This window comes from Euprymna scolopes, chromosome 21, assembly GCF_053919585.1.
Source record: "Euprymna scolopes isolate OS-2025 chromosome 21, ASM5391958v1, whole genome shotgun sequence".
NCBI classification, from domain to species: Eukaryota; Metazoa; Mollusca; class Cephalopoda; order Sepiida; family Sepiolidae; genus Euprymna; species Euprymna scolopes.
In genome coordinates this window covers 157,784-184,453 of record NC_136502.1, presented here as the reverse complement: position 1 = coordinate 184,453, position 26,670 = coordinate 157,784, and the positions used below count along the sequence as shown (strand labels likewise).

At 33.9% G+C, this 26,670-nt stretch overlaps 1 long non-coding RNA gene across 1 annotated transcript; it reads left to right on the top strand.

The window, feature by feature from the left end:
- Nucleotides 1-4,937: 4,937 nt before the first annotated feature.
- On the top strand, nt 4,938-25,816 carry LOC145241950 (uncharacterized). The gene is made up of 2 exons (XR_013862616.1): nt 4,938-6,077; nt 23,395-25,816. It is a non-coding gene; the product is annotated as an uncharacterized LOC145241950 (long non-coding RNA).
- Nucleotides 25,817-26,670: the final 854 nt, after the last annotated feature.

Here is a 26,670-nt window from a genome sequence, read left to right as displayed (position 1 = left end):
TTGAAATGGGGGCTACAGAATGTTTAGGTGAAGACCAACTCAGCCACTGTGTTCTCTTGGATCCAGTCCGAAGCTACAGGAGAAAGGAAGGTGAAGACAAAAGGCGCTGCCGAGATGCTAGTAAAGCGTCGATTGATGATGTTAAGGGAGCTGATTAGGGAATTTGATCTTCAACTTAGGGTTACTATCATTCCTTCAGCGAAGAACAGACCAGATGTGATGACGAGGGTGTGGAAGACCTGTCTAAAGGCGCCGAATGAGGCGGCTGTTGCAATATGTTGTTTGAATGAAGACACTCTAAAGGATTTGCATGCCATGCACCATTTTTGAGTGGATAGAACCTTGTTCTTGGCCAGGAAGGTGGACGCCAGAATCACAAAGGAGGCCGTTAGGACAGTGGTTGAGAGATGCAGCTGGTGTCAATCAATCGACCCTGCGCCACGTAGACACGAAGCTGGTGAGGTTCAGGTGGCAGAGAACTGGAGCAGGTTGGCGATAGACGTAACGCACTATCGACAGAGGCCGTATCTGTCAATGGTCGACTGTGGACCAGGAGGAGTAGCCATTTGGAGAGAAATCAAGGCGGAAAATGCAGGTGAAATTGCAAAGGTCTTTGAAGAGGTGTTTTTGGAGAGGGGTCCAGTGACGGAAGTGCTAATGGACAATGGAACTGCCTTTCAATCAACTGCCATGGAGAATGTGTTGGATAAGTGGGGAGTGCGGCGTTATTTCAGGACTGCATATAGACCAGGGGGAAACGGAATTGTGGAGCGGCATCACAGGACCATTAAGGCTATAGCTGAAAGGGGCCAGATTTCGCCGCCAGAAGCTGTCTTCTGGTATAATATGGCTCCAAAGTCAGGGCAAAAAGTGGAGTCAGTGCCGCAGAGGGCAGTCTTCAAGTACGAGTGGTGGCATCCCCGAACTGCACAGGTACCCGCGGAGGAAGGCGAGAAGCTCTCTCTCCTTGACAGGGTTCAAAAGAGAGTCGCAAATCTGATAGGCCCTAAACTGGCATCAAAACTTCAGCCTCGGTCCCATCGTCGAAACGTTGCATCCCTCTGCCTGTTCTACAAGTATTATAATGGTGAATGCTCTGAAGAACTGCAAGCACTTGTGCCCCCACGACGTGAACACCCTCGACAGACCCGACAAGCTGCAAAATCCCACCCCCACACTGTAGAGATCCCTAGATGTATAAGTTCAAGTGCAATGTGAACCAACATCTCGCTGCCCTAATCCCTACATAGTGCCCCAGTAGATGTTTCCCCTGATAGTAGCCCCCTACACCAAAGTGGCAATGTGCCTTGTTTGGGGTGAAAATGTAAAAAAAAAAAAAAAAAAAGCGAGCGACTGTGCGAGTGGGAGAGGAAGTGTGGATCAAACCGCCTGATGCTTGCTGTACCACACGCTGGGGGAGGGGCATTGTGACAAGTGTCCAGTCCCCGAACAATATATCTATCGACGGCATCCCTCAACACATCCTTGATGTGCGGCCGGTAGTGGTGTCATCAGAGGAAAACAGCGACGTCGAGCCAAGTAGCGACGTTCACGAAAAGGCTCCGCGGAAATCTCAGTGAGAGAGACGGCCGCCATGTTGGTCGAGCGACTATGTGATGGGTTGACATGTGATGATAGTGTAGATCAAAGGGGCGTGTGGTTTGAGTTGTCCCCCTTTGCAAATTGGCTGTTTGGAGAAATGGAAAACTAGATGGCTCTGTGTGGTTTGAGTTGTCCCCCTTTGCAAATTGGCTGTTTGGAGAAATGGAAAACTAGATGGTTCTGGTTGATAGTCAATTTGCATAAGTGGAGAAATGGGCAGCATATAAACGGTACTTTTTTTTTTTTTTTTAGGCAGTGTGAAGTGCGCAGAGAGTGAAACGACGGTTGGAAGAAGTGATGGCGGATTCTTTTTATGACGGTAAATTATTTTTGGACGTTGAAGAGCTCGACCTTTTGGAAGGAACAGCTGTGTCTTATATATTTTTTTTTCTACTTCACTACAATATATATATATATATATATATATATATATATATATATATATATATCCTTTTGAAAATTGTTACTCTATAAGGATTAATTCCTTATGGACATATCTTGACAGCCTACAAGTTACTAAACTTTTTTCTATATCCTCTTTTTCTCTGTCTATACGTCCATCACCTCAATAAAAAATAATTTCCCTCAAGTTGGTCTCCTTTGTTTTTGTTTTTTATTACTTGTGTGATTCTTTATTTTTATCACAGTTGTCACGTTAACATGCTACGTGGAAATGTCCATCGTCGGAATTTTTTTTAATAACTTAGGGATTATCTCCCTTGTTTTCTGCATTGAATAAAAAACGATATTTAACTTGAAATTCACGTTAACATCTGTTTATTTTATGAATGTCCTTGTTGCGAAGGAAACAACGAAAGAAAGAGATAAAGGTAAATCCATTCACTATTAAAATCGTGTTCATGTGTCGATCATTTTACGAATAACTTTTCAGCGGGTTATTATCGCCCCCCCCCTCAAGCAGAAAAATTCAATATTTATAGGGAACTCCATTTCTAATACAACGTCCTAGTAAATCGATCACCTATATTGAAACCACTCATTTAGGTTGTATTCAAAATTGAGCATAAAATATAATGTAACTTAATTTAGTTTTATTGCTTTTTTTAACTCTCGGATTTCTACACATTCAGATTAAATAATTAATTTGGCAGTTTAATTCATTGTACTCTTCTGTTACGGAGATCAAAAAGTCGAACAAGGCGGTGGCTGAAAGATTATCGCTCCGTTTATAAAAGTTCCGACGTTTTTCTTTTCAGTACTGACTTTAAATATTTATTGATAATAGATAATTTTATTGTTTTTTTTTTTAATTTTATTTTCAGTATTGCAAATTAATATTATGTTTTTATCATTGTTTCAAACAATAGATAAAACTTCCACAACAATTTCATTCATGTTCAAACGACACTTAATTGCTTTTCAGAGGTATAACTTTCTAGTCGACAGTTAACATGTTTCCAGATTCCTTTCAATTTCTCAACTTCAGTTTCCAACGACCGAAGTATATTGATTTTCAGGGTTTGTATTAGTGTACATATAGATTCGAAAAAATTGTCAAAAAACAAATATAACAAATAAATGTTATCAAACTGGATATATTTTTTGTGTGTTTATTCAATGTAACATGTTTATTCAGCTCGACAAACATGCAGTGTTTACCGATGTATTGGAAAATTCAAAATGGCGCCCGACTCTCTCTTTAACACGGTAAGTTTGGGAAAAGGTGTTATAAATAATAAACTAGACAAAATACTATTGAAAACCCTCCGAATATATGTCAACTTATGTCATGGTAACATATATTGAGCGAATTTCTAACAGTATTTTGTCTAGTTTATTATTTATAACACCTTTTCCCAAACTTACCGCAATACAAAACCAGAACGGCTTTCAAACACCCTTTCCCCAACCTCACCATGTTAAGAACGACTTTTGAGGTTGGGGGGTGTTTATTCCGAAAGCCGTTCTTAACATGGAATGGTTGACTGCAGTGGTCACTGGTGCAGGTGTATCAGAATGTTGGGGAATTTTTGACACCCCTAACACAAAACTGTGAATAAAATATTAAAATAACCTCGTAATTTCTCTTTTTAAAGTGGTTTGTTTATTTTCTTTATGGAATATACTTTCAAAATAAACTATTAAAGTTGTTTAAAAAATAATAGAAATATTATTTTTTATTAAAAAAAAAAAGTGTTTACAAAGTGCTGGCGGGCCTTCATGCAGCCATTTTTATTTACGTAATGAAATCAACTGAATTTTACGAGTTAAATTTTGTTTCAATTTTTAAACTTTAAAAATCTATCCAAATTTTTCTATTAATTCAATTTTTACGATATTTTGTGAAATTTTATGCTCTTTCCAATAAACTGAATATAATATTGTAGACAAACGTTTTCTTTTAAATTCACCTCCCCATTTTTAAATGTCTATTAAAATTTTAATAATTAATTTACTCACCAAAGTTTTATATATCACAATTTGAAGATAAAAGAACAATAAATAAGATGTTGTAAATTAAAACACAAAAAAATAGTGTTTTTTTTTTTTAAATTTACCTGTAAAGTCCAATCTGTAAAACCTTTTTTTTTTTTTTAAACACATTGATTTTTTTTTTTTTTTTAAATTGGAAGCCTTTGTTCTGCTTATGTTGTCCAGTTAGTATTGGACGCTGACGACAATGTTTTCTATTCCATTCAATGTTTTCTTTTTTTTAGATATTTAAAAAAAAATCACTCGATAAAGAAGAATTAAAATATAATAAATCAAAAGTTTATGTATTTCTTTGAGAAAAGAAAAAATTCCTCGACTGTTTTTTTATAAGGCAAAATTTTTACTATTTTTAAACTATGGGAACATATATTTCTTCACACACAAGGCAAACATGTAGTTTTTACTGCCTTCTGTCCATCCTTAGTTCTAAACAAGAACAACCAGTACTATCGTTTTTTCGATAAGAACGTAAAAATGCTTGCGTAATGGCGCCTTTTTCAAATAGTCGTTTAAAAAATTCTTTTATTTAAAAAATAAATAGAATTTAAAATAAATATGGATAAATTCTGAACAATGAAAAATGGAACTACACATTCATTAGTATTTTTATAGGTAAGCGATTTTTTGGAATTTATATTGATTTTTTTTATAATTAAAGTACAATTTCGTTGATTTTCTTCAAATCTTTTATAAAGAAAACCGATTTGAAAAAAAACCAAAAAAAAAAAACAACAAATATTGCATACTAGTGCAGTTGTAAAAATTTACCAAAGAGTAATATTTATTTGCAATATTTAAAAAAAAAAAAAAAAAAATTAAAAACAATTAAGTTATCTATTATATTTATTTGCGGTAAAACTTGCGGAAACCACTGTTTTACGGTTGTTATAAAAATGGGACGGAAATTTCGTTCCGTGTTAATCTTTTTTTTTTTTTTTTCAACTTGCCTCAAAAGATCGAAAGTAATTGAAAGAATAACATTCAACAATCGTACTTTTTATATATAAAGAAAAACGAAAGATTTTTTATAATATTTTTTTATAAAATTTTATTAACAAAAACGAAATAATTTAATTTTTAAACGAAAAAATCAATTTGGTATTGGGGTGGGGGCAGAGATGATGCTGAGCACCACATCTACCCCACCCACTGGGGCGCCCCAAACCCTGACCCCTGACCCCCTCTCCAATGTAAACAGAATTTTTGTGAAATTCTAAACGGTATGCAACTCGATAAATGTCGGCGCGTTACTTACGGAAAAACGGTTAATTAAACTGCAGAAGCACCTGTTAAACTACACAAGTTCTATAATTGAATAACCCACACCCCCTCAAAAAAAAAAAAAGAACGAAAAACAATGTTTGGGAATTTTTGACACCCCTAACACGAAACTGCGAATAAAATATAAAAAAAAAACTCGTAATTTCTCTTTTAAAAGTGGGTTGTTTATTTTCTTTATGGATTATATAATCCAAAATAAACTATTAAAGTTGTATAAAAAGTAATAGAAATATATTTTTTTTTATTTAAAAAAAAGACTAATGAAATCGCTAGTTTTACCTGTAGTTGGAACTGTTACAGACGGGGACGATGCCTTTTCAATCACCGCCTTGTTTAACTTTTTGATTTTCCTAACAGAAGAGTACAATGAATTAAACTGTCAAATGACCATTATTATGTTTTTATAAAAACAATATCTCTATGTCGAATTTTAAAAAAGTGAAAAAAAAAAACAAACTTTATTGAGCTCATGTTACAATCGCTGTTGGAAACATGCGTACGTACGGCTGGGAGAGGAGACGACACCAGAACCCTGATGCCGAGTAGACGACGCAGAAAGCTGCGCCAAAAGGCTGCAGACAGCACACGATCCTTCTTTGTGTCTATACGGCATTGCGGCAGAGACTGCCATTCCCGAATAGGGCTCCAGAGCTACGCTCGAAACGTCCCAAAACAATCTGCTTGAAACAACAGGGCGCATGTCATTATCTCCCGAGATAGAATATTGCCTTCTATATACGGTAATAATTGTTTTGTTGTTTTTTTTGTTTTTTTTTTAATTAAATCATGATGCAATTTTAAAAACAAAAGTCGATTATGATATTGGTAGAATGTTTACTCGTTTTCAACCTGTTTTTCTGCAAATTTCATAGATTTGAACTGAAACCAGTTTATCATGACATTATTTTTTAAAAACAAACAAAAAACATATTCCCATTTGTTTTGTTTAATAATATACATTGGTACGAAAGTGGGCAAAAATCAAAACAAATATATAACAGATAACTGTTATCAAATGCAAGATAAATTACTCTTCTACCTAGCCAAAGAAGTTTTTAGTGTTTCTACTTATATAAAAACGTTTGGTTCGAAAAACAAATAGTGTTGAGCGTTAGGTGAGAACAAGACAAATGGCCATGCATTGACTCCTAAATATTTAAAGTTTTGATAATGAAATTAAAAGAAAAGAAAATACTGTTAGAAACCCACACAATAAATGTGGTGGTAACATTCATTGGGTGAGTTTCTAACGGCATTTATTATTATTATTATTATTATTATTATTATTATTTTGAAGTTATTATCGAAACTTCAGATATTTAGCTGTTACTTCAGGGTGATTTTTCTTGTTCTCACCTAACACTAGCACTATGTTTTTGAAACCGAATAAACATCTTAAAGTAAGTAAAACCGCTAAAACTATGCCAGATAGTGAGAAGACTCATTTATATAGCCAGCAACAAGATTCATTTCCATAGATAAGTAATGCTTTTCAATGGTTATCTCGATTATTTGTTCACAGTCTTTGCTCATTTTGGAAAAGCTATGGTCCTCTGTCACTAGAGCAGAGTCTGGTCAGAATTCTTTTTTAGAATTGTTGATGTATTTCAAGAGGAAAAACTGATTTGATTTTAGCAGGCAAATCTTTATATACGGGCTTTTTCAAACATTCCAGCCTTTTTACTGTATTCATACGTGAGGGAGTGTAACAATAACATAGTTCCTATTTTTATATGTACAATGGTCGCATTCCTACGCGTTTTTCATACATGTGGGCATATCAAACTGGTGATCACTGTGAAGTGTTATTGCCGGGCATTTATTCCGGCCATATGTAGTGATCACTACACATTGAAGAGTTCCCATCTCAATGGAGAGGTTCTATTTATACTTGCACGGACATCACATCTGCTAACCCCTTTGTATTTAGATTATTTTTTCTCTTCTTAATAACTGCTGCTTGTATACCTTCTGCATTTTCTTATGTGATGTTTTGTTCATCTTAGGGCTATAGGAAAGTTTGCATTTTCATTTGCTCTTTCATGTTCGATATTCGTCTTCACTTTCTCCCTCCAAGGTTGTCCTCAAAGAAAAGTCGTAATCCCTTGGTTGTTGGCGAGTCCTGCATTGGGAGATTCTTTTAATTTGTGATGTGTGTAAAAAAATCAGGTAATTACCTCACATTATAATTGCAGATTCGCCTCTGAATTCTTTTACTTGGCTTGGTGTTGGGTGGTAAACTGGTGTTAGCTTGTTGTGTTTACATTATTTAAGTAGTATAACATCTCTAGGTTCTATGTTACTTTGTTTAGCTTTATATTTTTGATCTGTGTTATTTTTCAATCTGTCTTTTTTTTTTTCTTTTCTTTTTGCTGTACTGTTCTCCAAGGTTGGGTTTCAGGCCTCTTTTCTAATCCTGGTATGTTGAGGTTTACTTCCCTACCCATGAGTAGCTTAGCTGAAGTTTTTTTCCCCATTATAGCATGTGGGCTATTTTAGTAGTACATTAGGATTTTTCCTAGATATTTTCTCCAGTCCTTCTCTGTTCATTGTCTCAGTTGCTTTCAGCATGGTTGGGAAAAACTGCTCGATATCTCCATTAGCTTGGCGATGATAAAATTTAACCTTTCAGTGTTGGATACTCTCATTCTTTGCAACAGTGCTTAATCTCTGGGGATATCCAACATCAAAACAATATGATATAAATGCGAGTGTGCCTCAGGGATCGATCCTTGGACCTTTATTATTCCTGATATTCATAAATGACCTCCCTGATAAAATTGTCTCTGAGATGGGTATATTTGCTGACAATATCACCCTCTATAATAGACATGAGAGGAAAATGAATGAACATATATCCAAGGCAATGGCAGAAACCCTAGAGGAAGACCTCCAGTCTTTAGTGGAATGGGGACAAAAATTGATGGTCATATTCAATGCTGCCAAGACTAAGCTTCTTTCCTTTAATAATTACAAGAAACTTCCTCAACCATGGTTAGCCATGGTTAATGATACATTACTTGAAAGTATTCCCGCTAAACTCTTCGGTTTAATATTTATAGGGAACATGAGTTGGAACAGATACATCGAGGGCATTGCCAAAGCTGCTGCAAGGAAGATGGGCTCTCTATACTGTGCTAGAAAGTTACTTACGTCTGAGAGTATCCTGTACTTCTACAAGACTACTATTCGCCCATGTATGGAATATTGTTGTCACATTTGGGCTTATGCATCTGCTACTAGTCTCTCACTCTTAGGATTCAAAAGAGAGTCGTCAACCTAATAGGTCTCACACTGTCAGCTAGGTTTCAACCTCTGTCCCATTGACGAAATGTTGCATCCCTCTGACTGTTTTACCAGTATTATAATGGTAGGTGCTCTAAAAAACTACAAGGCCTTGTACCCCCTCTATGTAAATACCTCCGACAAACCCAACAAGCAGTAAAATCCCATCCCTACACAGTAGAGATCCCCAGATGCCAGAAAACCTACTGTAATAGTTTCTTCCCTAGGACTGCTAGACTTTGGAATTCCTTTCCGTGCTCCTGCTTCTCTGACTGTACTGATATGCAGACGTTCAACTGTAATGTAAACAGACAACTTGCTACTCAATTCCCTACATAATATCCCTGCAAATTATGTCACAGATAGTAACCCCCTACATCATAGTGGCACTGTGCCTTGTTTAGGGTGAAAATGTAATTCATAAAAAGTATTTCTCAGGGTCTTTTCATTTCAGCCATATGATGGTTTCTGTTTGAGTCTAAATAAAATTTGGGACAGTAGAACTTTGTAACTGTTTTTAATAGGTTGTGGTCCCTGAATTGTTTCTCATACTTATTGTTATCTTGTTGTTTGTAATTGATTGTAATTTTGTGGATCTCTGAATGCCGTCTTTCATTTTCTTCTATTTGGTTAGCTTGTGTTTCAGTGGATTTAAATAATATTTTTAGTGCTTCCTCTTCTGTTAAGTTAATTTCTTTCAAATACAGATACTGTAATTTACTTGACAAGCATTTCTTTATTTAATTGGTTTACTATAGCTTTCTTCAGGTTGTATTCATCAGTTGCATTTTGCTCCTTGTATGTGTAAACTGTGACATTCATGAGCTGACTCTCATAAGTATCCTGAATTTATGACTTTCAAAGACTTTATTTGTTTTCTTGATTAAATATTTATCCAGTGCTATTTTTGTTGTCTTGCATGTGGGCTTTACTTAGTTTGGTGGTATCTCTAGTTTTAAAGTTTGGAAGATATCTTTCAGTTTTTTTTCCCCTGTAAATCAAAAGAATGATACTTGTTATTTATCATCTGTTATATCAAATGCTATACGTTTTCAATACGTTCACTCCATTCTTTCACTGTTTGATCATGGTTGGAGTCATCCCAGTCTAGGGTCTCTCTTGTCATAGACAGAGCCATTTCTATCAAAATGATTGTTATTTTCAATGTTTCTAATCCTCGTCATTGTTAAATTTGAGGGTGTTTTTGCTGTTAAGGGGATAATGTTTCGTTAATTTGAAGTTTTACTCATGCTGTTGTTGAATTCAAGTACGTTTTTCCTTTGCTATTTATTCAAAGTTTTATCCATGTCGAATTTGAGTATTTTCTTTACTATTAATTCAAAGTTTACTTGTGTTGAATTCAAATATTTTTTTACTGTAAAGTCAAAGTTTTATTAACTTGTTACATCCTTGGCAAGTTTGCTGTACATTAAAGAATTCGCACCTCACCTGAGCAGGTTCTGTTTATACTCGTGCAGACATCACATTGCTTCACTTGTTTTTATTCATTTTAACTATTGTATTTGCAGTTATAATATATATGTAGAATGCAAACACTTTGTCAGTCATGCAAACAAATGTGAATTCTTATGAAAGGTCATACAAAAGAGAAATAATATTTTTTCATAATAATAATAATGATATATAATATCTCCTAATCTTTTATGTCTTCCATTCTCTTCCATGAATGCTCTGTAAGTTTCCATAGATAAACTAGATAGGTTTGTCTTCATTAATATGTAGTTGTGAAATAGCTTTCTTATGTCATGATAAAGCATGAATAATGACAAGCACTTTGACTTGTAAGCAGAACGATCTCACTCTTAATCTATCTGGACTAATGACTAATTAAAGTGTGGGCCAGTGGCATCAAATGAGTGATCGTTAGCTAAGGTGGCATTTTCATCCAGATCATCAAGGAGGAATGACATTCTGTCCAAATATTCTCATAGATTTGGGGAATAATCATCATATCCAATGTGATAGAGATATTTTGTAATTCTTGTCCAATTGTTCTTTCTTGAAGATATCTAACCCTACTTTATAGTTGTGATTAGTCATGCTAATACATACAGACACACAGATACGTTCACTTTTTTTTCAGGCGCTTTATAAACAGAACAGCCTTCATAGTTAAAGAAAACTTGATAAAATTCAGCATTTGCTGCCATCAGCAATGCTTTTTTTTCTTTTTACACAGGAATCACCACTTATAAAGGCCCGGAGGCCACTCGAGGATGAGGGTTAATGGGTATACACTTGCCAATGTGATCATAGTGTAGTGAGCATAAGTAGTGGAAATTTTGTAAATTGTATTACTTAGGGGGGACAGTTTATCAAGAACTTGTTTATGTTGGACTTGAAGATAATCAGATTGTAGTCAGCTGGAAAGTAGGCAAACAGAGAGAGTTCTATAGGCATGCAGTTCTAAGAAAGAAGCTTTGTTCATGGAATTTACATTTAGGTTTAGGCACAGTTAAAGAGTGTGGGAAATTATTGATAGTGGTTTTGGCTAGATGAGTGTTTTTTGTGAAAGTTTGGCGAGAGGGGACCATAAATTGAAGCTCAGACGAGCACTTGCCATGAAAATAACGATAAAGCAGAGACAGGCTTGCAATGTCTCTTCTGTGGGAAAGAGGTTGCAGGGAAGAGAAAAGGGCATCCCCCACTTAGCTACAAAGTCTATTTTAAACTCTGTCAAGGCAAGATAAGCTGCTTCTAGAAGCTTCGCCCTAGATGTGGCAACAGTACTCCATCATTGGCCGTACCTGGCTTTTATATAGGTAGAAAATTGCATCAGGAGTGAGATATCTACTGGAGTGGCAGAAGGATGTTACCATTTTTCCAGTGATCTTGGCAATGCATTTGATATATATGTTCCATTTCAGATCGGGAGTAAAGGTCAAGCCCAGAAGCTTGTCAAAACATGAAGCCTCCCCAAGACGAAAGCCATTCATTTAAATTGATACAAGATGGGCATCAGAACGTTGATGATGTAAAGAGAGAAGCTTGGTTTTAGATACATTAAAAATAACCAGCCACCTCTTTCCCCATTGTACCATGTGCTCAAGATCAGAGGAGAGAGAATAAGAGAGAACTTGGCTATTTACGGTCTTTGATGTGCTACCATAGATGGTAGTGTCATCAGAAAAAATGTCTACGAATGATCTACGCATGTGATTTGGACGATCATTAATGTAGATCAGGAGGAGAGTTGGGCCCAGGATGGACCCCTGAGGAATTCCAGCATTAATATCTGAGAGCTTCTGATTTCTGCCCATCAACCACTACTCTTATGAACCTATCAGAGAGAAATGATTTAATAATTGAGTCAACATTTCCAGCTATACCATAGCTGGAGATCTTGTGAAGTAAACCTTTATGCCATACCTTATCAAAGGCCTTTGATATGTCTAAAGCAATTGCCCTAGAAAGGAAGCCTTCATTGAGAGATTCACTAATCCTATGAGATATTACTGTAAACACATCTGCTGTAGATCTAGCAGAATGGAAACCATATTGCATGTCACTAAGAAGGTTATATTTATTGAGATGATTGACTACTTCTCTATTTAACACAGATTCCAGCAACTTACTCAAGATGCACAGGAGACTTATTGTCCTGTACTGAGAGGGAGATGAACGATCACCTGAATTCTTAAATACAAGAGATACTGATGAGATTTTCCAAGGTGTTAGGAAGCATTTCTCTTTAAGACAACACTTAAATAACTTTGTAAGTATGGGGGGTAGTTCTAGTTGAAGCTTTTTCAGCATTATAATTGGAATGCTGTCAGGGCCAGTTGCTTTACTGGAATCAAAGTTTTTGATTAGCTTGGCCACATCACATACAGATATTTGTATGTTGCATAGCATGTTTTCAGATACACAAGGAAATATTGGGAGTTGGCATCCTTGGTCGTAAAGTGTAGAATTAGCTGCAAAGTTTGGCTTTGTCTGATGCTGACGAGATTACCTCAGGTCCATTGATGATAGTTGACATAGAGCACACGCTTCTGTTCAGGATTCTGTTTGCTATTTGCCAAAACTGATGGGAACCAAGCCATTGTTCAGCTACTTTGGACTTGACAGACGGAACATACAACTCTCTTGCTTTCTTTATTACTTTTTTACTGAGGTTGCTGGCAGTCCTGAAAGTAGCTTTAGTCTCAGTACATCTGTTATGTTGGAAGCAATGCAAAAAGTGATTTCTGTGCACAATGGCAGCATCACATTTTGGAGAGAACCACGGCTAGCTGTTAGGTTTTTGCTGGAACTTTTTTGAGGGTATGAAACGGTCTATACCTACAATTAATCATTCTGTCAGGTCTGATACTATAAAGGACACATCCTTGTTAACATTGAGCACAGAGGTAGATCTGATATAACTGTAGGAAGCTATCCCAGTCAGCCACAGAGTACTGATATACTGTACGCTGGAGAGGTATGTCTGAGGACTTATTACATTTTGTTTTTATCTTAACTGATACAGATTTACAGAGTGGTCGGAAGATCCCAGTGGAGACAGAATGGAAGATGAACATAGCTCAGGGCAAGTTGTGAGAAAAAAGTCTAGTAGACTCGCATACTGGCCGACAGTGTCCGGCACATGTGTGGGTCCGTGTACAATCTGAGTGAGATCATAAGCAATGGAGAAATTATGACAGAACATCTCCTTGTCATCAGTCTTGTTTGAGTGGTTTAACCATCCCACATTTTGAACATTGAAGTCTCCACAGATGTGAATGTTTTCTGAAGGATCCACAGACAGGGCATGGGTTCAATTTTCTCAGCTATGCTTTTAAAGATCGTAACTCCACTGTTGTGGGAACGATAGAATGCAAATATAAACGCAGTAGTGTGAGCAAGTGCAACCTGGAAGCACATATAGGGTAAGTTAGAATCTTCTCTGGAGTCATGGAAAGCCGTCTTTAATGTAAGCACATACTCCATGCCCATGGCGATCTTGGGGATTTAACTACAAACTCATCTAGGGAAATAGTATGTCCAATGCTGGTTTTGCTTAGGAATAATAGGTCTGGTTTAGTCACCTGTAATAGAGTTTGAACCTCTGGAAGGTTAACGAAAATAATTTTTCTAAAGGCAAAAAGATTATCTTCCATTTCTTTATTGCTAAAAGTAAGTTTAGTTAATGTGTATCAATTAGAGTGAAAAAATAAACTAATCACAATTACTGTTTTTTTATGTTAAAACACATGTTCCTCTTAAGTTCTGTAAATATCCCACCTTTATTTATAACAAATAACAAAACTGGTCCTGGGACCAGATACAAATCTGGCATACAAGGGCCGTAATTTCAACTTAAGCTTTTCGTTTTAAGAATGACAACTCATGTTCTTGATATATAGTACAACCTTTCTGTGCATGATGAAACTTTACTACAAAACAGGAGCATTTCATTCCCAGACAAAGATTAGGAGAGCAAGAAGTTAGATAGTGACTGAAAGAGATATAGATGTTAGAAGGAAATGTGATGTAATGTTCATGGAATGAGTTCAGACTTATTGTGTACTCACAGGATTTCTCCTCAAGAGAAGTTTATTGAAATTAATTTTGCTAATGTGTGTCTATTTACATAATGTACATTATAATTGTGTCCCAAACACTACAAAGCTAAGCAGAGAGCCTTCTACAGAATGCCATTTTTAAAATTTCAATCAAATCAGGTCTTTAATTAAAGAGTTTGTATAAAAAATGGGATACACATCATTTTCTAAATCACAAGACTTTCAATAAAAAAAATCACATTTTAACACTAACCCCCTAAAATCATGTTTATATAACGTGATATTGGTTTAATTTATTTTGCTTTCAATTAAAATAAGCTTTTAAGCTTATTTATCATATATTAATTATCACTTTGGTTAAGTCAATATCATTGACATGAGTTGAGGATCTACCCCGAAATATTCTGTCACAAAACTACCATCTTTTATGCATAATTTAAAACTATGCCTTCACATTTATTGTAGCATTTGCTCCAAAGAAGGAAATTGTAAATTTATTAAAACAAAAAATAGTAAATTGAATTATAACAATAAGCCAACATTTTAGATTGATTGCAAGAATGTATTATCTGTAATTAATGGTTTTGTATAGTAACAATGTGAGAAATAAATTAATTGATTACCTATTCAATCCTGTACTTTCTAGTCAAGAAATGTATGATCATTCTAAATTAAATACATTAAATTTATATAATAAAGTCATACTCTACTCAACAGTTTGAATTTCTCAATAAATTCTCTAATTTTTTATTTTGTGCCGCATGAAGAGCCATGAATGTCAAAAATGTTTAGAGATCTGGCAAGTCTCTCTTTACATTCAAGCAGAACATTAGATCATTAGTCCACTCATCTGAAATTGTGGATAAAAAATGAATAGAATTGTCTCTATTGTTAAATCAAACATATATATATATATATATATATATATATATATAATATTTATTTACATGCATTACTATGAACTATATAGTTCGCAGAATATTGCATGTTTTTTACATAGTATAAGTAATGGGAACTTTGTTACACACCTTGCCTGTCTTTTTATAACCTTCTAGTATTATAACTTGCAATTTGCAATAAATACTTTTTACTTTTTATTCATGACACATACCTGCTTCCGTTCTTATCTTTTAATCTTACTATCTTTTATACCTCATTCTATTACCCTTTTATGTGTTTTATTTCACCATTGTTTTGCCCTCTCCTAACCACTAGTAAATAGTCCCCCAGCTTTTCTTAATTTTCAATTACTCATCCACTATGAATCTCTACTATTATTTTTTTCTACTTATTAACACTACTAAATATTTTAATCAATTTTTAACTTTAAATTGCTAGCATTTTGGCACTCATCTTCTAATTTGAATTTCCAACTTTATGGAATTACTATTATAAATTATATTTTTATTATCATTATTTTTAATTCATACTTTATTTTATACTTTACTCTTATATCCATGATTACATAGTGTTTATACTCTTACTTATTTTATAGTCCTTTACTCCCATTTTACTTCCACACCTATTACTCTATATTTTACTTTTCATCCTTAATTTTGTCATTCTAATAATTAATTATTATTTTTATTTTTACTTTTAGTATTATATCCCAGTAGTTTTCCTACTTAGTATGTAACATACGTTTATTACTTCCTAAATTTTAATCATTTTTATAAACTGTCATTATGATTTTGCTATCAACCAATCTATTTTCTAATAATTTAAAAAAACATTTTTACTTTATTATTCCTTGTCTTCATCTGTCATTATACTCTGTCTTTTTATATTTTCTGAATCATTAAGATTAATACTCTTTGTTATTTTAACATAATTGCTTTCTAACCATTGTTTATTCTTTTATTCTTTAATTTTAATATTAAATTTTAAATTTTGATATTACTTATTTTTAGCTACACCGATGAAAATATAACTATTAACCTTTACATACAGACCTTCCATGTCTTATAAATAGTAATGTATATATTTCCATACTGTGTGCACATATATGGATGTGTCTGTATGTGCTCCATTAATATATATACATATATGCATTTGTGTGTATATGTTTAAATTAATGTTCTTATGTATTCATTTATCTTATTCAATTGGAATTCATTATTTATATGAGTATTATTTATTAATTTATTTATTGCGGTCTATTATCCTCATATTTCTTAGTTGTTGTTTCATGACGTTTTGGCCAACTATTCCTTTGGCCTTTGTCAGGTAGTAATCACGACGGTATAGGAACAAATCTCCTAACTGCATTCTCAGCAATTTCTGCCATCCATGGTTGTTGTTGTCTCACCACTTTGAGGTCCAAGTGAGAATTGTCTGAAGATAGCAGTTTCAATCCTACCCAAGGTCGGCCAGAGGCTTACTTGGCCAAAATGTGGTGAGACGGCAACAACTATGGATGGCAATAGCTGCTGAGAATGCAGTTAGGAGATTCGGAGTTCCTATCCCGTCACGGTTAGGAGATAAGGAGTTCCTATCCCGTCGCGGTTAGGAGATTCAGAGTTCCTATCCCGTCGTGGTTAGGCCAGAGGAATAGTTGGCCGAAATGTTGTGAAACAACAACTAAGAAAGATGGGGATAATAGTCCACAATAAATGAATCAATTTATACATTTATCTTTCTTCACCCCTCCTTTAATTCAACTTCTTCCTTTCTCAATATTTTTCCTTCATAACAGACCACATGTTTTGACACCTCCCCCTTCCTCTTTCATAGACAACTCAATTGTTTCATCCTCCTCCTACTTTTTTGACGCTGTAATCCACACTGACCTTCTTTTGTATATCTTCTGTTCTCGCGTTTTTCTTTTTCCTTTTTCTTTCTTTCTTTTTTCCTCTCTTGCTATCTATTTCTTCTTTCCTTTCAATGTCTACAGTCTAAAATGTCACTAACTCCCTACCCCTTCCTTGTGAATTTTTATTTTATATTTTTTAAATATCTCCCCTTTTCCTACATTTAAGAACCGACCTTCTCCACAGGAACATAAGCTTTATTGCATCGTCTGAAGAAGACTTGTGGTCCGGACTGACCACTTGTCTGAAACATTAGCATTTTAAGTGTAGCGAATATGTAATGTTTGCTATATAAATAAAAATATTATATTTTTCTCTTTTTATTGAGGACTCTTAATAACTTCGTTTTAATTCATGAGTTTTCGCTACTGAATACCTTTAACTTGGAGACACAATAGTTCCCAGCGCATATGGATATAGTTTTATTTTATTTCCTTTTGTACATATTAATGAAGCTATCAGAACACAGATAAATTAATTAAAGTACATGTATAGGATTGGAGACCATGTGATTTCATCTGAAGAATTGCAACATACATATAGAAACAATGTCTTTTACGAATAATAATAGGCATTCAACTTGTGTACACACAAAGAAATACATTGAAAAACTGCATAAAATGATTGAAGCATGGCAATCCAAAACTTGTTTAGAGCGATGGGTGTCAGATTGATGAGGATGAAGAAAGTGTTTAACCAAAACATTTACTTTAATACCAGTATTGCAAAGGGCAATTATTTACATTCAAGGCTCCTTATATCTGCTTTGCAAAATCTAAAAAAACTCTTCAATATGGTGAACACCACTCCTGTTGTGCATGCTGAAGTTGTTCTAAACAAAAAGGAAACAAAAACTTCTGCCAAAACCAATTGTGTAGTATGTCTAACATCAGTTGTAAACTTACACACCACACATTCTAATCAAATCCACCATCAGCAAAAGTAGTAAACAGCATTGCATTTCTTTTTATTTTGAAGTGAAAATGTTCATTCATTACAACAAAATATGGAAAATTGATTAAGTTATTTAAAGAAAATCGAATTTATTTATTGTTGTATAAAATAAATGTGAAGAAAAATATTTGAATCCGTTGTCTGATTCTATTGTGTTCCAAGCAAGTTAAAGCCATGGAAATTGTTTTTGACTTTTTTAGGTTTAAACACAATCTACACAAAAGAGTAGTACACTGTTGAAATCATTTTTAATAATCATCCTTGTCAGTACATTTTTAGGGTGATAGATTTCTAATGATGTTTTTTCAATAACCTCAAAATACATGAATATTTACTTAAATAATTTGCATTGAGTTACATCCCATTTTTACAGTAACAGTTTCGATTGTTTTATTTTCTGTGTTAAGCCATAAAAGAAAGATGTTAATTTTAATGAAAATTTCGATGATTTAGTCATATCAAATAAAACAGCTTGTATTTTCATTATTATAGTGTTGTAAGTAAATGTAGATGTAAAACAAAACCTATTTCCAAGGCTATATTAGACAAAATTCACAACTACTAAAGCAAGAGAGAAAGAACTCAGTCTTTTAAAGAAAAAGGAACACGTGCAAAATCACATGGCAAGAAACTGAATTTGCATTTTTTTTTCAATAGTAAGAACAAAACAATTTAAATGAAAATATTTTAAACAGTAAGAACAATTTAAATGAAAATATAACAATCTCCACCACTTGTAAAAGAGATTGTAAATAGTTTTGTTGTTTTATAAAGCCAGTTGCTCGACTGGTCTGTGAATTCTGTTAGATCGGCATGGAGGTAGTTCACTGTTCGAAGGACTGGTGGTCCTCTGGGAAGGTTCGTTCTCAGCGTTCTGACTATTATAGTCAAATTCATTTTCTGTATTAGGTGTAGTACTAACAGGACTTGTTTCGGTCAACTGGGTCCGGTCTGCATTTGCAATGTTGGGTTGAATACTTTTAGCAGGATTTTGAGGTCTATCAGAGTGTGGAAAGCGAGGTAGATTTCTCAGCGTTACTGAATCTTCTGGCCATAATTATGTTGTATTCTTGCATGTGTAGGGTTAGCTTCGAGGAGTGCCACTACCTTGACAATTGGGTCATATTTACTCCTGTTACCAAACTGTTTTAATAATACCTCCCCAGGGTCACAGAGCCAAACAAGTAAAGCAGTACCAGTAGAAGAGCGCCTTTCAAAGTTGAACATGCGTTCGTGAGGAGTTGCATTTGTAGTAGTGCACAGCAGAGAGTGAATAGCATTTGAAATATTCTGTAGTACATCCTGCCAAGCTCTAAGGGATAATCTTCTAGATTCCAGAGCTAATAATAGAGTGTTCCAAATAATGCCATTGTAGTGCTCGCATTGACTGTTGCCTCTTGAGTTGTATGCAGTAGTGTTGCTGGATCCAACTCCAAGTCACGTCAAAATTTTTTTTAATTCTTCTGACATAAACAAAGTTCCTCAATCGGAATGGATAAATGAGAGGAGTCCGAATATGGAGAAAATATTTGTCAGGCACTGGATTGCAGTTTGCAAAGAACAATCGCGACAAGGGAAAGCAAACAGAAATCGACTGTATTCATCAACGACAGTAAATATGTAACGATATTCCCTCAAAGATACTGGGACAAGTCCTTTGTAGTCTATGGAGAGGCGCTGAAAGGGAGCAGTAGAATGGGTCAGTGTATTATTAGTATAATCAAAGAATTGACGTTTTGTTTTCACGCATCGGACTTCATCAATTGAATATGGCATATTTCGTGACCTTACAAAATGCCAAAAGTGCTGTACTCTAGGATATATTAATGAATTGTGTAGTAAGTTTAGTTCTTCCAAGAAAGAAACAGCAGCACCACATACTCTCGATAATGCATCGGCAACACTTCCGGGACAGTGTTTTATGTCGTATGACAACAAGAGAAGTTCCATTTTCCACCGTATAAACTTATCATATTTAATTTTTCCTCAGCAGGTTTAAACATAAAAGATACGGCTTGCTGGTCTGTTACAATAGTAAAGTGCTTCCCAGCAAGGAGATCCCTCCATTTTCAGACTCACTCGACTAACGCATAAGCCTCTTTCTTGACTATGTGAAGTCATATTTCAGATGGGTTTAGCGATCGAGAAAAGAATGCTGCAGGTCTCTCAACCTGTAAGAGAGTGCCTCCAATAGCCTTTTCTAAGGCATCGGTTTCAATAGTTAATGATAATTCATCATCAATAACTTTTACAGATGATTCGGCAACGTCTTTCTTTAGTTTTTAAAAGGAATTGATAACCATAGGAGGCATGGGAAATTGTTTATTTTCGACCAGTGGACGAATTTTGTATGAATACTTAAGTATCCATTTCACATAGTACGAAAACATTCCAAGACACCTCTTTAACGAATCTTAATTGGAAGGAGGAGGCATTTGTAAAAGAGGTTTCAAATGCTCAGGATCTGGTTGCATAGTCCCATTACAAATTTGGTACCCAAGCAAATTGATGGAATAAACTGAAAACTTTGATTTTTCTTGGTTTATTTCGAGGTTATATGTCGAGGCAGCCTTTAAAAAACATTCCAAATTAACATCATGTTCCTCCTGAGTTTTACCGCAAAAAGTAATATCATCTAATTATGAAAAATTTCCAGATAATTTGTTGTCAGAAATGAAATAATTCATAAATCGTTGAAAAACAGAAACCCCATTAGTGACACCCATGGGTATTTGTTTGAATTGGTACAAACGATTTCGAGCTTGAAAAGCTGTGTAAGGCCGATCTCCGGGACAAATTTTGATCTGGTAGTACACTTTGGATGAGTAAATTGTACTAAATATACGATATTGGGCTATTTGATTCATGAGATCTTCAATCCGAGGCAAATGGTATTCATCAAGTAAGGTGAATCGATTAATAGTTTGGGAGAAATAACTTGTTTCAATTACATCATCCTCAAGCAGTTGTAGAATTTTCTTTTCAATAAACTGAGTATCCTCCGCATGGTAATTTTGGGATTTAGTAGCAGTAGGTTTGCAATCAAGGGTTAAGTTTTGAAACAATTTCACAGGGGCACAGATGATCTTGGTTAGGGCGCAGATTTTTAGAATATCGTGATGTCCACCAAAAGAAATAGTGGTACCCTGATGTAGTTTTAATAAAAGGGTCTCCGAGTATAATATCCATACAGGAATCAGGAAGCACTGTAAAGTCAATTTCTTTATACTCGCAACTATTGAAGGAAATGTTCTCCGTGCAATATTCCGATAATTTGAGGGAAACGGCGGATGATACCATAGAAATTATGGAATTACGTTTTGAAGTAGACAGTTTCATTGTTTTAATAATACGAGCACTGATAAAGTTATCAGAACTGCCGGTGTCTATGAAGGGAGTTAATTTTTCTCCTTTTAATTCAACAATTTTAGTAATGGGGGGCACCTATAACCACCTTTAGCATGGCTACCATAATAGCAGACGTAGAAGGTAAAGGTGTCGGCATAGTAGAACGGCAAACTGGAAAAATGACCAAGTTTATCACACTTTTGACATACCTTATCGCAGGCAGGACAATGACAGTGATCATCCTTAAAGTGATGTCTCCCTCCACAGTTGTAACACTTGCCATGAGCAGGACGGGCAGCAGAAAATTGTACAGAGTCACACTCTGTACGAGAACCAATAGAATCAGAAATTTTAGTAATAGTGGCCTCCTCGGCAGGATCAGTAAACACATTGTTAGTTCTAATAGTAGCAGTGGCTGCTCCAATCGGGGAACTGTATGATTCAACACAAAAGTGAGCTTGTACTAAAGTCCTAGCACATTGAGTAGCCTCTTTGAGAGTTAGCGTATCAGTTTCAAGTAGTCTAGCATGTATTACTGAGGACCGGAGACTACATATAAATGCATCAGGGACAGATTAATCATGGTTAGTAGTAGCAGTAACATCTTTAAAGTAACAGTCAGCGGCAAGTCGATTCAAGACCTTAAGATATTGGTCGACAGACTCGTTTTCTTGTTGCAGACGTGTGGAAAGCAGATGTCTAGCATGAATACACCTTTCAGTAATTCGACAGCGTGTTCAAATCCTGAACAACTCTCGATAACATCAGCAACGGTGAGACTGATGTTTAAATAAAGAACTTTGAGTTTATCAAGGTTTAATGAAGCAATAGTTGATAAATAGTAATTAAAGTTACGATACCACAATCTCTAAAGCTTGCTAGCCTGAGGGTCTGCCGAGCATACGTCAAATTTGTCCAGTCGAATGATCTTATCCATGAGGGAAATAAAATTTTGTTCAATAAATTGTAGTGTTGTAAGTAAATGAAGACGTAAAACAAACCTCTTTCCAAGGTTTTATTGAACAAAATTCACAGCTACTAAAGCAAGAGAGAAAGACCTCAGTCTTTTAAAGAAAAAGGAACACGCACAAAATTACATGGCAAAAAACTGAATTTACATATCTATTTTTTTTTTAAATAGTAAGAACAAATCAATTTAAATGAAAATATAACATTATATATATATATATATATATATATATATATATATATATATATATATGTATATATATATATATGTATATATATATATATATATATATATATATATTCAAGGTGAGTTTACAACATTGAAAAAAGTCTGATTAGTGTTATGGAACTGTATTTTCAAAACAATTTCCCTCACATCATTTATAATTACCAAATGTTACTTTTAATGCTGAATATCTTATAGTTAAGAAATCTTTTACAAAGTTGAAAAAGTCACAAAATTAATCCCTGTGTTCAAATCATCCTTATTTCAGCCATAAATCAACCTCTATAATTTACATATGAGGTATTTGTTTACATGCCAGCGACTAACTAAGGTTTAACAATGTCAGTTGATTCTGGGAATCAACTAAATCAAAATGGGATATTGGTAAGGAAATGATGTCTTAATTGTTGTATATAGTAATTTTTAATAGAAAAAAACTATTTTTTATTGAACCTTTGAATTAAATTGCTGGTTTTTTATCAAAGATAAAAAGAAATATTTACTGTGTCCATACTGGATATGTAAAACAATAAGTATCTCTTCAGAAAAATAATTCATATTTTAATTTTTAGACATCAGATAGTGACAAATACTTGTAAAATGAACAAATATGTAAGAGAAATCTTTAAAAAAAATTATCAGTTCCAATTTTAATTCTAAAATTATTGGTGTGGTTACTATAACATCAGTTTTGACTCAAAACTAGTTAATAAAATAAGAATAATTTTCATATATTATGAGCATTTCAAAAATGTAATATAACAGAATGTTTTAATCATGCACATCTTTACATTAACTCGACATAATAAACAAGGGTAATTACCCTGCAGTATACATGTTTCTTCTTAGGAAATAATTTTCTTATCGATCTGTAATGCTGCTTGTTTTTATGTTAATTATTATATGTATAAATTCTTAATTATTTGTTCATTCACAGGTAAAAGCAACAATGGAGTGAAATGAATTAAGCATTTGTACGTATGCAACAAGAAACCTCTGAAATGTGTCAAGTATTTCAGTTTCAATTTACAGTGAACGATTACACATTCAAACATCTTGTCTTGTAAAGCGTGAAAATCACCAAATACCTACAAGAAAATCGAATTTAAAGATCAACATGAATCCACACAGTGTGAATAAATCCCATTCTTGTCAAATATGTGGCTCATCATTCTCAGCAAAATCTCAGTTAAAAATACACCTTCGAAAGCACACTGGGGAGAAACCTTTTTCTTGTAACGTGTGTGACGCATCATTTATAGTTTTAGATGCATTAAAAGAACACACACAATCTCACCAGGAAATAAATCCTCATTCGTGTGAAATGTGTGGTTCATCATTTAGATGCCAGTATGATTTAACAAACCATATTCGAATTCACACTGGAGAGAAACCTTATTCTTGTGACGTGTGTGGGTCATCATTTGGAATGAAATCTAATTTAAAGGTACATATGCAAATTCACAGTGGTGAGAAACCTTTTTCTTGTCAAGTATGTGACAGGTCATTCACACACAAATCTACTTTAAAGAATCACACACGTACACACACTGGAGTGAAACCATATTCTTGTCTAGAATGTGATGAATCATTCACATACAAAAGTAGCTTAATGGCACATGTACATATCCATACTGGAGAGAAACCATATTCTTGTGAAGTATGTGGCTTATCATTCACACAAAAACAAACTTTACTGAGGCATCGATTAATACACACTGGAGAAAAACCTTATATTTGCGAAATGTGTGGCCAATCCTTCACACAAAAATCTAATTTAGGTCGTCATATGAAAACTCGATGTCCTCGTTCAAAATGAATATGGCTTTAAAAAGCTGAATGCGAAAAGATAATAAAATATCAGGACGTAAAGTTTGATTTAAAAATGACATGTTCTCTGACACATAAACATCTTGGTTGTGATATGAGCAACTGGCCTAATGAAAAAGTCTTAAAAATACATGGAAAACCATGTTGTAACAAAATACAGCAAACAACCATAGAGCAAACAACGTCTATTCTTAAGAAAAACCCTTGAATATAAAGTTATATCATAATGAAATCAGTTGTTTGCTACAAGAGAAGGCCTTTTGAGCTCTTAAAACTCATTGAAGTATATTTTGAAAAATTAAGAAGAAACTATTACACTTACAAGTGGATGTTTGGCATTTAATAGGATGCCCCTACCCTCAGCTAAAACAAAATGTTATTTTTCTAAAAAGAGAAACCTTAATTTTTAGTATTTCATTCCCCATTTATATGTTCATCTAACATAAAGTTGCATATGTGATATTATACTGGAAAAAATAACTGCAATCAACTACTAATGCATGCCATTACTCATATACATTTTATATTGATTGGCTACAAAGTTATATTAATAGAAATGATATGAAAACCAGAAAAACAAGATATATACATCACCAAGAGAAGGTGCACAGGCTTTGTTAAAATCAACCCTACATATCAAGCCAGTATACACTGACAATCCATCAAGAGATACTGGGATAACCAAATAAGAATCTTAACCATAAAGAACCATAACATTAAATGTCTTGCTAAACAGACTACAACCAATAGCTTTCAGTAAACCTCAGTGGAGTAACACTAACTCAGTTAAAATAAGAAAAAGAAGTACACAAACTGGATGTTGCAACAAAGGCAAAAAGAATATCAACAATATGAGAATAGAAAATTTCACAGAAGTACTGTAGATTACATTAACAAGGAAATTACACTGCAGTGGTGCATAGTGTTGCAAACATTTGATAAAGGATGATTATACCCTGACCAGATAAAATTCTGCTTACAAATGGATTCCAGAAAGTAATTGTTATACAAAAATGACAAGTGATATTCAAACATCCAGACATAAAACATCAGAGCCCTCTACTGTATGAATTCAACATCATGTTGGCCAATAACAACTCAGTGTGCCACCATAATAAATTAGGCAAGTAGTCATGATATTTTATAGAGCAATGTACATTTGGAAACCTAAACAACTATATATAGGATTAAGCATAAAACTGACAATATTCTGTGAAAATCACATAAAGACTTGCGCGTGCACAAAAAAGAAAGCTTTCAAGTTAGACATTATCATAAGACATACACATGAAAGGATATCATTATCAACATATAAAATAAAAGTATTTCAAAAATAATTGGAAACGCCATAATTATACACAAAATAAATGTAGCCTTTGTATAGCTAACTGGTACAATGAAAATCAAAAAAATACCAAAATGTATGTATAGGAACTGAAAGCAGAAAGTTTATGTGCCATAAATGCGTTACAATTACATAACAGTATCTTCTTTTAAAATCAGAAATAATAACATTGAATATTACTACAGTTTTAGTGTTCCATACATTATTTAAATGTTGGTGAATATCTTGTTTACATTTGACCTCTGAAATGTTTTCACATTAATCTGATATTTTCCTTATAATTATGCAATTACTGTGTTGAAAAAATTGGTACTTTTTAATTCCATATCTTAAGAGTTTAATTTACTAATTGACTTTTAAATAGTTCCAGAAAATTGATATTTATCTTTCAGTAAATTTGACAAATGAGCATCTTTAAATTTCAGTGTTTATTATTTATGTGACAAATTAAGGTATGACAACTGTCTCCAGCCGCTCATCTCATCAGGTTATTTGAAGAACCTGCTATGAAAGACAATGAAACATGATGATTGGTTGTTGTTAATTGCATATTCAAGCAATCTTGACATGTAAACAATAAAACAGATTTCGTCTCAATATTCACCTATAAAAAGTGTGTTTATTTTTGGCAAATACTTTAAAATTATTTGCTAAAATAAACTTGCGGTTTATTTGTAACCTGGAAACATTAATTTTTTAATATACGAAAAACTCTGCAAACACATTAGAATCTTAGAGTAGTTATCACGCATTCTTATGTCAAGAGCAATATGAAGTAATAGAATTTAATTTTTAAAATTAAAATGCTTTGTTTTTGCTAGCATTCTTTGTAAAAAACTAAAAAATTTTCAAAATTAGGTTGTCTATTTTTAAAAAATGCAAGTAAACATACAAAGAAAAACTGTTTTTTAGTTAAAAAATCTTTGTTTTTAATCCTAAATTTTATAGTAGTGTATTTAATAGTGTCTAGAAAATAAAACAATGAAAAGTAAATATATCGCCAGATCATATTGTTGCCCTAAAATATGAACCAATCAG